The sequence below is a fragment of the Eucalyptus grandis genome, chromosome 10 (genome assembly GCF_016545825.1).
Source record: "Eucalyptus grandis isolate ANBG69807.140 chromosome 10, ASM1654582v1, whole genome shotgun sequence".
In the NCBI taxonomy this organism is placed as follows: Eukaryota; Viridiplantae; Streptophyta; class Magnoliopsida; order Myrtales; family Myrtaceae; genus Eucalyptus; species Eucalyptus grandis.
In genome coordinates, this window is record NC_052621.1 from 28,546,101 (window position 1) to 28,560,124 (window position 14,024).

The 14,024-nt window shown below is 38.5% G+C and overlaps 1 long non-coding RNA gene across 2 annotated transcripts; it reads left to right on the forward strand.

Moving 5' to 3' along the window:
- The first annotated feature begins 10,469 nt into the window (after positions 1–10,469).
- On the forward strand, positions 10,470–13,608 carry LOC104422619. 2 transcript variants are annotated; one of them, XR_721228.3, is made up of 5 exons: positions 10,473–11,043; positions 11,117–11,207; positions 12,287–12,382; positions 12,757–12,835; positions 13,070–13,608. It is a non-coding gene; the product is annotated as an uncharacterized LOC104422619 (long non-coding RNA). The 2 variants fall into 2 exon arrangements; XR_721227.3 differs by having other exon boundaries at positions 10,470–11,043; positions 12,287–12,835.
- Positions 13,609–14,024: the final 416 nt, after the last annotated feature.

Below are 14,024 nucleotides of genomic sequence, written 5' to 3' on the forward strand. Positions count from 1 at the left end.
ATCAAGCAGTGCATTGACACATGGAGTCGGTCTGGATTCAGTGTATTTTAAAAAATGCAAAGGATTTGGACGGATCGCCCAAAGAGGGCCAAGACGTGAGAATCTAGTAACCTAAAAAAATATCTTACCTGACATCAATATGAGTGTTCTACAGCCTCAGTGTTCGTTGTGACGGTTTTTCCAGGTTGTCGTAGATTGCCAAGCAAATACGGTATTACGGTTGCTTAGAAAGCCACCAAAAGCGGCAAGGGAAAAAGGGGCAAAAAGGGTTGGTGGGGTGCTAACAGTGCATGCGACAGAGACTTCCATACAAGCCTGAATCTTTTGTCGTCTGTTTGCAGTAAAGGAGACCGTTTAATCGGTTATGGCAATTTTGGGAACAGCAGCATCGGACTAAGATCTTCATGTGAAGCATAGGGCATATGTATGCATTAGGTTTACCGTCTCGCACTTTAATTTGACACATACAAAGACCCTGTTTGCAATTATAGAGGCTTGGCACTCGGATAGTTGACACCATGTAGGTAAGATCCATAGGACGTTTTTGCTGAAGGTGACGGTGATATTATCAAGATTCTAAGGTCTTCATGATAGATATCCACTGCCTTTCGCATTGAGTTAGGCGATTCTTGTATGCAGAATTCTTTCATAAATGCACCCTCTCGATCTCAACTTTATAAGTTCTTGTGAGCATGACGTGATTTGTAGATCGAAGCTAAATCTTGAAGATGGTTCGAACGTGATGATAAAGGTCATCTGGGTCCTCATTGCTCATCTGCTTCTTTCCCCGTGAGTCTCGAAAAGACTTCCTTGCTGTAATTTGTCGAGAAGATGTTACCATTTTCTACGCTGTCTATTTTAATCAATGCATCCATATCGTAATAGTAGCGTCCATGTATACCAACTTCAAGACGAAGGAAGAGAAACCTCGAAGACAACGAAAGCTCTCCGTCTCCAAGCAAAAGCACGAGCAGAAGCAATCTTTGACTTATTAGATTGAGGTTCGTTCAAACTGGTGATCATGTGCTTGTCTGACTTGTAAACCGTAAAAAGGACATCTAGCAACGACCCATCTAATGTAAGTACGCAAAGCCTTGAAGATCCTCTTAAAAAAAATCCACACGGATCGTTTCAGTCTCGATCTGCCTGTTGAACATGTGAAACTAGCAACTTCATCCTCGAATCAACCCCGTCCACTTGTAAAGACCCGATACGTGCACGAGTCTTGGATGGAGACTGCATGCGTTAACGAGTTCAGAAGCTGCAATGAATAGCGGGCCTCGATCCCACGGCTTATAACGTCGACTTCCTCGTCCGTGCCAGCCGATCAAAGGCTTGGAACCGCGCCACCAGGCAGGCAGGGATAAGATCCAGCACTTCGTCCCAACGCTGCTTCCCAAGAGAAATGCGCAAACTAACGACCATCTCTCGGTGGATCTTTACCGATGAATCACTCCGGCGGCCCCACCCAGGGCTTCGGACGCCACGTAATGATCCGTGTGCCCGAATTTTGAGCCAGTTCTCGAATGGTTCAGAGCTCGGCAAACGTCCAAAATGCTGATGAAGGCAATGCTAGCAGAGTCTGCCATGCTTTCATGCGACCCGTGATCTGCTAATTCAAGTATGGTTAACAACAATAGAAAACGATATCCTGAAGCTAATCGTGAACTCAATCTTCGGTGTGGAAACTTCTTCCGTGTTCCGGTATGAAGGTTCAGGACATACGGGAAAACAACGTGGTGACTTGCAAGTTTCGCCAGCTGCGATTCATCAATGCGTTCGAGCAACGTATAATCAACGTTATCATCATTAAATTTGGCGAGCGATATTATATTTCTCCAAGGCCTGTTTTCAATATTCAACTCAGGCATGACGAGCGAAACGAATGAGACTGGAAGGCTTGTCTTGTTGCATCATGTGTTGGAGCTCAGACGTTTCTGAAGAAGCCCCCACCAGGGTGAGGATGACGATGGCGGTGACGATGATGATGGTAGGTGAGGTTCCTGTGTTCTCAATTTGATGCAGGTCCAATCGCCATCGATGTGGCAGCCAACTCCGGCCAGTCCGATCACGGGTTCTTGGTTCTTGAATGATCTCGAGTGGCTTGATTGAGTGCACTTCATTTCAATGGATTCAAGCACATAATTCCACCTCTTTGATGAGATAGTTGCCTTCTTATTTTTTATTTCCTCCTGAAAATTGAAGCGATGGCTGGGTGTTCCTTCAATTGTTAAGGTTTTTAGCTTTTGTCTTGCACGTTAAATTGAGAGGAGAACTTATCCAAAATACGAAGATCTCGAGTTCGAATCTCATGGCATCGGGTACCCATCCCGATTGCAAGATTGCCAATTAAGATCAATCTGCCCCGAAGTAGCTGGGCTGTGCATGTGGGATAAGATACTTGTCATTAATTCTATTTTCATTTTCCTTGACTTGTATCATTGGCAATTTTCTAGTATCAAAGCCATGGTATTGTTTGGCACATTTTTACTTTGAAGTTGATTATTCAGTGCAGAAGGGGGAGAAATTTGCATATCATAACTGAATCCTCTAAAATTTCTACATCCTCCACTGTAAATGCTCCTATTTCTCTTAGGCCTCATCTTGAACTCCTCACTTCTAATGGCTCTAAGATTGACTATCTTTATGAGATTTCCTACCTCAACGAAGACAGCAAAATCTCCGAGACTCATCTTTCATTTATAAATTAGTATTTTGCTTTTGTTAAATCTTCTTTCTCTCCTATCTATTATATTAAGGGGCTTATCGAGCATACTCCTAAAGAGGTTAAAAAGTATGTTCAAATCCCTTCTGATTTTACATGCCACTGGATACAACAAGGTTATATGCATCTTCATTTTGGTGCCATTAGACCTGCTTTATCCTTTCACGGAAGGAAGGGGTTACCTGTGGCTGCTCAAATGGCTCTCTTGGATACCCGTTTTTTGGATTAGCAGCATGCTTGCATCGACACCATTCAAACTACCCTTAATGCAAGAAGAGTGCTTGTTACACTGTTTCCTAACTTCAATATGGCTCTCTTGGATTCACACCTTCTCTTAGCCCTTAAGGTCTAGCTGCAGATTATTGGAGCTCCTCAAACTCCAAAATCTATTGTCGTTACCTTACATTACCAAATGGTTTATTGAGTCTAGAATCATGCCATTGATCTCAACTTCTCTAATTCTGAAGATGCCTTGTTCATCTCGATGGATAATAACCAAACCTCCTATATCCATGTTCCTACACAAATCCCTCGAGATCAATTAGTTAAGTTACTCCTAGACACACGAGTAACTAACCATGAAAAAATCCACCAAAACTCTAGGCCAATCCAATCCACCGAGTCCCAGTTTACCAAGAAGAAAGATGACACGGTTGTCATCAAATTTAGTAAGAAAAAGGGAGAATCCACATCTTCTATTTTTCCTACTATTTTTATGATGCAACAATGCGCAAATCATGTCCCAGCTGACGAAAGCCATCTAGATCCAAAATCCATGATTGAATCTTTTGATCAGGAGGGACACTTTATTCATTATTATAAAGATCTCCATATAGGACATTGTTTTTGGGATCTAGATTGTCAGTGCTCACTTTGCAAAAATCGTCTGGATGACAAAAGAGATGATAAGCCATCCAGAAAAAAGAAACACTCAAAATATAAACTTTACTAGAGGTACCTTGACGGAAACCCCACTCGGACCTCTTGGTAAAGATGAAGGAAAATATCGATTTATGGTCTCATATGGACCACCTCGTTCACATCCTCCTCCAAAAATCTCTAAGCCATGTGAACCTCCTCCACCTCCTCAGTCAGCATCCAGAAGGAAACCCTTGCCTCAAAAGCCAGTTGTCTCACCTTTCTATAAACCTATTCACAAAATGGGTTAAGAAGAATTCTTTTCCTCTGGAAATACCCAAAGCACCTCAATCCTCATGTTCTCCAAAACTACAACCACCACCTGTCCTTCTATCTATCTATATATTTCAATCTTCAGACTTTCCACCTTTGGAAAGATCTAATTCTAGTGCCTCCTTCCTGGCGCTAGAAGAATTTACAGATGTTTATAATCGATTCCTTCATATCCTTAAGGTCCCCAATCTTGCGAATATTAACGACCATGGAAGGCAAAAGAAAGTTACAATTGCTGAAGCTGTCCTAAATTAGCAGTTAGAAAATGCCTTAGCTAAGAATAATATTCTCAAGACAATTGACACCAAACTTTCAACTATCCAAGCTCGTCTTGATCATGTCGACCAGAAGATTGATCAAACGGCTTTGGTCATAAATAAATTACTTGAGACATTCCAGAAAAAAAACTTCAATAGATGGAATCTGGACGATATGTGTCTCATCATTATTTGGAAGACCAAATGGCTTAAATGGAAACTGAGAAGACAAATCAAGTTCTTGCAGGATGGAAAATCGATTCCTCCTCCAAATCCTTTTTCCCAGCCTTGGCAAATGTTTTCAATGTAGGCCCTTCTAAGGCTACATCAATTGTTTCAATTATTGACGAAACTCCAAGGCGGGATCAAAGGAATAATGTTACCCTTCAAAATCGTATCAGAGAGATGGAAAAGAAAAGAAGGATTAGTGAAGAAAAGAAGCTAGCTCTTGAACTCTTTCCAAACCCTCTCTCTGCTTATATGGTCTCAAATCCACTTGAGGCTTTCCTGCAAGATCAAGGTAGACAAAGTATAACAACTATTGCTTCATTTGATTCTGCCAAGCAAAATACCTCTAAAATACCATCAGAACCGGATTCTCTCTCCTCTAAAACTACTTCAACCTCTAAGCCACAAACACCAAAATCCCATGCACCTACTATGTTTATGGCTGACCCCCTGAAGCAGAGATGGAATCAAATTCATTAGAGCTAGAAGTAAAAAACCTTCATGACTCAAATCCCAAACTGAAGTCTTCGACTTCAAAATACTACTTTACACTTGATACATTCCATATCCCAAATGGCTAGATAGATTGCAAGAATTCCATACTTGGCTCAACACCAAAGCGTTTTCTATTGAATACCGGTATGATATATTGACCGAGTTTGTGAGCAAATTTACTGGAAGCTTAAAAGATTGGTGGAGATTTATTTCTAACTAGGATCAAATGACATTTTTGCTTCAAACAAATTTTCATCATGTGATCTAGGTTATCCGTCAATTCTTTATTGGTAAACCAAAAGATCTCCTTGAACTTAGAAGAAAAGAATTTTTTGAAAGAAAGTGCTACTCTTTACAAAGAAAGCATCTCAGTAGGCATTTCTAAGAAATATTTAAATTATTCTATGCTCTTAAAGTTGATCCCAATCCAAAGCAAGTATTTTTGGCCTCCATTCCAAAGGAGATTGGCCAAATGGTGGAAAGATCCATTCAAAATAAACAGCAAATTATCGCCAATGTTCTCCTTGGAGAACTCCAGCAAGAGATACATCTTGCTCTTGATGATCTTTGCATCCAAAGAAAGGCTTTCAGAAATTATCTCAAGAGCAACAATGAACTTGACCGGGCTTATCAAAAGCCTAAGTTAAAAATCAAGTGTTCAAAGAAAAACTCCTATGATGATTTTTTATTGTGGAGATCGATGCAAAAAACGAAGGCATTTAAAAAAAAATCTCTTTAGGATGTACGAATAAAAGGCATCAATGGCAATTCTTGCGAAAAAGACGCTCTAAACAAAACTCTTCTAGAAGGCGTAGAAAATTTGAGAGGTGTTACATTTGCAACAAGAAATGTCATTTTGTCAAGAATTTTCCAAAGGCTAAAAAAAGAAATTCTTATTTAATCCAGAAGATAGAAAAGCAAATGGAGTATCACTCCAAGATGATGATGATGTTGAATTGGTCTTCTCATTGGAAGATGAACCAACCAAACACATTGTGTGTGCAATCCAAACATAGTCACAAACTAGTGACACTAAAAGCTCATAAGAAGAATTGGAAGAAGAGGTATTCTTCTTCTTTGAACCTCCCATAATTTAAGATCTTTGTGCATACACTCCTTCTATCCTTTCGTATTTTCCTATAAAAATATGCCCATGATGACAAGCCTATTCCTCTTATTGCCCTTGTCGATATTGGAGTTAATGCTTCTATTCTTGATACAAAAATACTTCTAGAAAAATACTAGATGTCATGCACCCAGTATTTTAACTTTTCTTCTAGAGATACCTTTGCTACAAGAGTACGAAGCAAACTCATCACCATGCAATTCTTTCCCAATGTTCAGTCACTATTAAAATCCTTCACTCGAGCTCCCCAGATAAAAATATCATTATTAGTTGGGATATCATTACATAAATTCATAAACTTAGAATTGTCCCTAATGGACTATGGTTCAAAGGGCAGTTCTAGGAATTTGTAGATATCCAAAGATTCTTCACAATTCAAATGAGTATTTTAGATCCAAACTCTACAAACCATTCTCAGGGCATGTGTAGACTCTAACTCTGACTTTGTCCAAAAATGCTCCAACCACTTTGTGGAAAAATTCTAACTTCTTAATCAATCTTCCTTTCAAGAAAAATAAGGATGTCAATCCTTCCAAAACTAGTCACTTTGGAATGAATCCAAAACATTTGCTTTTAGCCCAAAATGAATGTTTGGATTTACTTCATCGAGGATTAATTGAGCTCTCAGGTTCTCAATGGGCCTACAAAGCATTCTATGTCAACAAACGAGCGGAGCAGAACAAAAGAAAAATGAGGCTGGTTATCAATTATCAGTCTCTCAATCAATTCGTGTAGGATGCTAAATTTCCTTTACCACATAGGAATTATTTATTCTCTAGTCTCACCTAAGCTAAAGTGTATTCCAAGTTTGATCTTAAAGCTGGATTTTGACAATTGAGTAAAACTAGATTTTGCATCCCAAATCAGCATTTTTAGTGGACAATGCTCCCTTTTGGCCTCAAAACAACTCCTTCGCCGTTTTAGAAGACTAAGTGCAAAATTTTCCAGCCCATCCTAACCAACACTCAAATTTATATTAATGATATCCTTCTCTACAACCCAAATGAGGATTCACATGTAAATTATTAGCCCAATTTGCAGACTTGGTGTGAAAACATGGCATCATGCTATCTCAAAAATTACCTAAAAGAAATTTGAATTTCCTGGAGTGCATCTCAAAGATGGAACTTATTATCCCAATCCTCATATTACTAAGGAATTGCAAAAGTTTTCTAATGAAAATTTCTCTTACAAACAAGTTCAGTAATTTCTGGGGATTGTAAATTATCTCTAGGATTTAGTTCCAAAAATCACAGAATTTGTAAGTTTACTACAACGAATACTCAAGAAAGATGCTATTTTGTGAGGACCATAGCAAATTAAATCTGTACACAGACTTACGGAAATTTTGCAACATCTTCCTCCTACGGAAATTTTGCAACATCTTCCTCCTTTGCAAATCCCATCCACAGGAAAAAGAATGCTACAAATAGATGGTAATGACGAGTCAAAGGACATGAGAATGGGAAATTTATGTAAGCAGAAATGCATTATCACTCTATGTTCAAATAAATCTTGGTAGTAAAATATGACATAAAAAAAAAATGAATTTCATCCTATAGGACATCATTTCCTTGTGGAGATGGACATTCCTCATTCTCTCAAATGTTGAAGTTCAAACAAAAGTAAATTCCACATCCACAGCTTTTTAGGTAAGCAGAATGGTTTTCAAAGTATTTCTTTAAGACTAAACATATTGTAGGAAAAAAGAATGTATTTGTTGATTTTCTATCCAAACCAAAAGAATTTGCAGCTACCATGTCCATAAATATGTATGTGGTAAGAAATTCAAAAGGCGGTTTCAAGGCTCGAAAAATCAAGCTTAAATTGCCTTCATATTCATACCCGCCATAAATCCCTAGGCTTATCCAAGAAAATGGTCTTGTCGAAAACCTTGGAAGATTCATGTGACAACATCATTTTCATATTTTTAATGAATATGGTGGTCTACTCCTCAAGCCAAATGGATTGCATCCAAAATTCCTATTTATTCATCTCTTCCTGAAGGAAGAATTTCCAAAAAACTCAAATAGTTTTATTGGTATTTATTGAGTCTTTATACCATTGCCATTGAGTTTCCAATTGTCAAAATGCCTCTTATTATCAGTAGAATTATTTAAGGAGAAGCCAAGCATAAATATATTGGGGATATGCTTAGTTGGTTTAAACCATTGGATGCATGGAAAAACATTTTTTAAGCCCAACTCTAAGCATGCACGCTTGACCGGAATTTTATACAATTGTTTATTTTTCGGGTGATGGGTATTTGTTTAACCCAGTGGAGATATGTGTAAAACTCCAACAGAGGTTGGACTATCTACATATAAGCCCCAACCTATTCAAAATAAGATTTTTGCAACATTCTCCTATAGAATATCAGCTTATCCTCAATAGTATTGAGAATTACGCAGGATATTAAGTCAGTACAATCAACTTATTTTGCCAAAAGCTTGGCCAATAGAAGATAATCCTATTTCTTGGGTTCACAATGATGACTATCATGTGCCCCAACCAGCGATTGATGCTTACTTAAGAAAATACTACGGAATGGATGTCCCAAACACTTGTGAGTCACCAGCAAATTCATAAGATCTAGCTTCATCATCACAAGATACATGGAAAGACCATTGTCACAAGATCCTTTTGATCATAGTGAATTAAAGCTTACACTCTGTCTAGGTCTTGATAGAGAAAGTCCATCAATCAAGCTTGGGAATTTACCCCAATCTTCTATTCCAACAAGTTTTGCTAATGCTCCTACAAGTTCTCACCAGACATCCAAAAAACCATGGCTAGCTGAAGTAATTGAAGAAGTAGAAAAACTCTTCGAAACGATTAGACAATAGCATCTAGTAAGAAAACACTCCCAATCCTCATACCAACCTTTAGATGATACAGGTACTGAACATCTTGAAATTCTGGAAATCAAAAGAATGATCAAAGAATATCGGAGGCAAAAGTATGGAGAAGACTTGGATGATTCAAACGATAGCACTAAAGAGCCTATCCATAGACATAATAAGTGAAGAGCCTATCCATATGCATAATAAGTGAAGAAAAAGAAGACTCTATTAGAGATCTATCCAAAACAAAGCAAAAGAGACAGAGGAATCACAAGGAAACAAAAAAAATTGACCCAAAATACTATAGTACATTGTTCATGTACTGTTTTGGCATTGTTCATGTATTGTTTAGCATTATTTGGTACTGTAGCATACTGTTCATAGTACTGTAATATTCTAACAGGAGCCAAAAAAGTGGGATAATGAGTGTAGAAGCTAGTAGAAAAGCTTAGCATGCGCACATAATTGGCTTTTATCGGCCAAGTGAAGTCTGTAAAGTTTTAGTGTGCCTTTTTATGCCTATATAAGGCAGCATATATATCCATTAAGGGGTAGAACACACCCTCTCTTGAAATAATATTGTGTAGTTTGCTATGAATCCTTAAAACCCTCTTTCCTCTCTTCCTTCTGCTTGACATGATTCTTTAAAACTAAAAATATTTTGATTATGCTATGCACTTGCCACAATGTGGAACCTGTGCATCGGAATTATGCTACTTTAAAATTTTCTATGATATGAGTCAAAAAATGAAAAGGAATTTGGTAGCTAACAAGCAGTCCCTATTTTGAGGCCAAGGAAGGGCTATGTGTGTGGGATAACATACTTGCCACAAATTTTATTTTTATTTTCCCATTACTCGTATCATTGGCAATTTTCACTGTTGGATATTCAAATGCAAAAATCTTCATGAAGTACCTCATTTTGAGCCATTCAGATGATATCACATGTACAAATGCACTTTTGCAGTAGATGAACACGATGGATTAAATTAAAACCTCGATAGCAAGGTAACACCACAAGAAAGAGGTCAACTTAAGATATCAAGTTGAGGGATTAAACACTTCATTCGATCTAGCATAGAATCTTAATTCGAGGTTTAAAACATGTTTATGTATAAAAAATGGTGCACAATATATTTAATATAAATGACGGGTATCTTAGTAATATTCCCATCATCGCCTTGCAATCTAACTAAGACGATGTTCAATCCGAACCCCGCTTGGAATCTCGCACCCAATGAAGCAAGGCAAATTTAGGGTGTCCCTTTTTTTCTCTTATCATCCCCAATTTTTGCAATAGAAATAATAATAGAAGCTAAAATTCGTATTTTTAGCCGATTTACAATGTTTATAAAATGTTTTATGGGTTTCAAAGTAGTTGGGCCTGCGCATTCATAATATCCTAGAAGTATATAAAATATGTATATAATTATATATGTACTTCTCTTGTAATTTAAGAATTGAAATTGTACTTTCAAAATCTGTGACCCGCGCCGATGCTTGGAATTGGTCTGGAAACACTTTGACAAAGACAGCTTAACCGTCGAAAAGGACAAACTACCTACTGACGTTGCCGTCACTGTCCACCAGTCGGATCTTCCCTTTTCCTTTCCAAGACAGCCTTGACCAGCCTCCCGTCCCGATGGCTGCTCGCGATTAGCACCCGCGCCGATCGGAGGGCCCTGCGCGAACCGTTTCCTGCGCGCAATGCACCCGATAGTCAATCCAGTCGTCGAAGCTGGCGTCAGCGGTACGACAGCCCGACCAACCGCCGGGCGCCACGTCTCGCGTCTCCACCGAGTTCGAACCTCAAGCGACCGTCGTTGCCCGGATCTAAGTTGAATTCCGCATCTTTTGTTCTTGCAGTGTTCTCGTACTGGAAATATCGGTTTCTTTCTGGGTCTTAGAAAGGTTGTCTGTATAGAGAAGATAACTTGATTGTTTGATAGAGTTGGTGAATTATGGTCTTTGGTTGTGTCAAATCTTTATTTGTAATTAAGGGGACGTGATTTGAGGTTTTTTCCTGTCCTCATCCGGAATTAGAACAGCAATTCTAAGTAAAAATGGATGCGGGAGTTTGAAACACCGCACCCTGCGGACATAATTCTCTGGTAATCGTACCCAAAGGTTCTTGAGGGATTGCATGGAATGAAGATCAAAGATGATGAGGTTGTGAAGGTTAGCTGCACCCAAAGTTTACAATTTCTGCTGTGCATCACTTCTCCTTACGGTTGACAGTTCTACATAGCAGGAAATGCGAGCGGCTGTCATGGATGAGGATGGGATGAAACTGGCCATGTTGTAGTTTTGACCATTGGGGTCGAAATGGTCAAGCCAAACAGGTGAACTTGCAATGAATGTGCCCTCGCCGCCTTCATGAACCAATGCGGATTTCATAATACTACTGATAAAAGTTTAGATAAAGAGAGAGAGAGAGGATTTCCGTGCTTTTAAAGCATTCTTTGTCCTGTCATCTCTTGGCGTGCTTTATGTCAATTTGGTGCTTGAATATGTTCCTGAGATGGTCTATCAATTAGCAAAGCATTACAGCAGGGCAAATCAGTGAATGCTTTTGATTTGTGTTGTGATTTATCATTCTGTAAAGAAATTTCTCTATGCTGTGTTTTCTCTCTTTCCATCAAATGATTTGCCTAGTATACGAGTTAATAAAGGAAAACATTGTGTGATTAAACCGTGAACTTAACTTCTGAATCTAAGGTGGCAAAATGCCTTCCTCTCAATTATCATTTGTGTGCTGTATGCTTGTAATCGCCTTCCTGTTGTTAGGCGAGCTGACATACTCATTAACATAAACGATTCGCTAGGGTCTTCAGTCTCATTCCTGTGTATTTCACTTATTCAAGGAAACTTGAATTGTAAATGGAGTCATTTGACAATTGCGGGACTGCATGCCGCATGGAGACACATCAGTGTTATTTGATGTATTGGCACTTGCTGCATTTGCAGAACTGCATTTTGAATTTTAGTTATGTCAACCTCTTTATGAAACGGTCAAAGGCGGGCCTATTATCTTTTATTGGTTTGCATTATCCTTGAGCACCTGAACTCATTTTTGGGGCAACTGAATATAAAACTGCAATTGACATAGGGTCCATCGGATGTGTCCTCACTCAACTTCTTCTGGGACAGTTTCTTTACAATAGTTGAAGTTTTGATTCTCTTAAATTGCGTTAGCCTATGTGATTGTGGCTATAATTCTTTGCCTCTTTTTCCCACAACCCTTGGCTGTTGCATATATGATGGCCTCTCTTTCCAGGTGAAAGTTGAGTTGCCAGCTAGTGGAGACCATTACAGTTGATTCTCAAGGCTTTGTTCAATTGAGAGGATTTACCCTCTGTTAACTCATATTGTTCTGCATCACCGGCAGTCCTTGATATTTACATATCTCATTTCTTTTTAGGTTCTTGGAACACCAACTCGTGAAGAAACTAAATGTGTGAACCCAAACTATACTGAATTCAAGTTTCTACAGATTAGGGCTTATCTCCAGCACAAAGTGAGTCCTCTGCTTTAACCATGTTGACCTTTTGTTCAAATACTTGTCTATTCCTTTATCCTAAATTTAAATGCATAGCATTCAGTTTTTCCTAAATTATAAAGATGGAGTTATACACCCTAAAATTCAGTTATTCCAATAGCGCACACCCCCCTGAAGAAATCATTCTTTAAATCCTTATTTGAGAGGTGTGATCAATGAGTTCTCAATGGAAAGAAAAGAAACCAAGGGTTACTTTCGTATATTTTATGGATGATCTGGATGTATTTTACCTCCAGATTTGGCTTCACAAAGTTCCATCTGTCTTTTTCCTTTGTGGTGTTTCGTTCTCCTTTCCATTTTTAACTGATAAAAACTGCAAAGCCAAAGTTCAGGTCCAAATGTGAAGAGCAGTATGTGAAGACTTGTTCAAGAGCAGTTATTCTTATCCCCTGAAAGTTGGGCATTTAGCAAGTAAGACAATTAACTTTTCTCATCAACAGGGCCTCTTTGGTATTCTCTTTCTCTTATTTATGCTTATCAGATGAAATACTTCTTGTGCACGCCGAAATTTCTGGCTTCTGGATGCAAGACCTAGATTCATCTTCTTTCTTATTGAAAGTGTTTTTAAAACAGGATCATGTTGAATTAATCAATAGAATCCTCTCTCTTCGAAGTTGTAACGTCTCTTCTATCTGGTATTTGCAGCTAGAGGCCTGCGTCCACCCATCCTTTGAGGAGCTTCGTGATCCTAATGACCGTCTCCCACCCAAATGGGAGACCATTGCTACCTCTCTTCCACTTCATACCTCAAAGGACACAATCAATGCTACTAAACCTTTCGGTCACGAGTGATTGTAATGGTTCGGACTAGTGTAACGATTTGCTGCTTTCCGGTTTTTGTCTCAACTTTGCAGGACTGAGAGAGGGGTAAAACCCCTTTGAGCTGCAGACAAAAATTAAATCCAGAGCGTGCGAGGCAGCAGTCTCCCTTCCTTGGTTTGTAGGCTGCAAACACTTGGGTTGATGATTGTGCTCGCTGATTCTGCCAAAGTCAAATCGAGCTTGTCGTGTATATGTGATAGCTAGTGTCTATATTGGTCCATATTCTTTACAGGGTTCTTGGCTGCATTTGCACTTGTTTCTTTTTTAGCTTTTTTTTTTTTTAATGGTAAATACTCCACATGTTTAAATATTACATATCGCTTTAATTCGTATGTTCTTTATATACATATGGTCTTCCTCCATTCACCAATTTAAGTTTTTGAGTTGAACATCTCAATATCAAATCAAAGTTGGGTTCTATCCTAACTTATTATGCATGTATGTTCACACATGAGAGAGGATGTTGAAGTATCCTATATTGTATGTATATGATCTTTGTTCACCTAAACTTTCAAGATATTAAGATGCATCGGGTTCATGCAAATTTAGTACAACAACTTTTGATTTTAAAGAGTCTTCCATGAAACCCCTGTGATTTAACGATAACACATCGAGCTCGTGTGAATTTGGTGTTACCTAATTATAGTTGTGCTTGAGATATGAAAGACATTCAAAGGGGATGTAGTCAAACCAAAATAATTGCAATATACTATGTAGTATAAGTTTCTTTTGGCCAAATTATAACATATTATGTAGTGAGATATAAAATCAATGAACT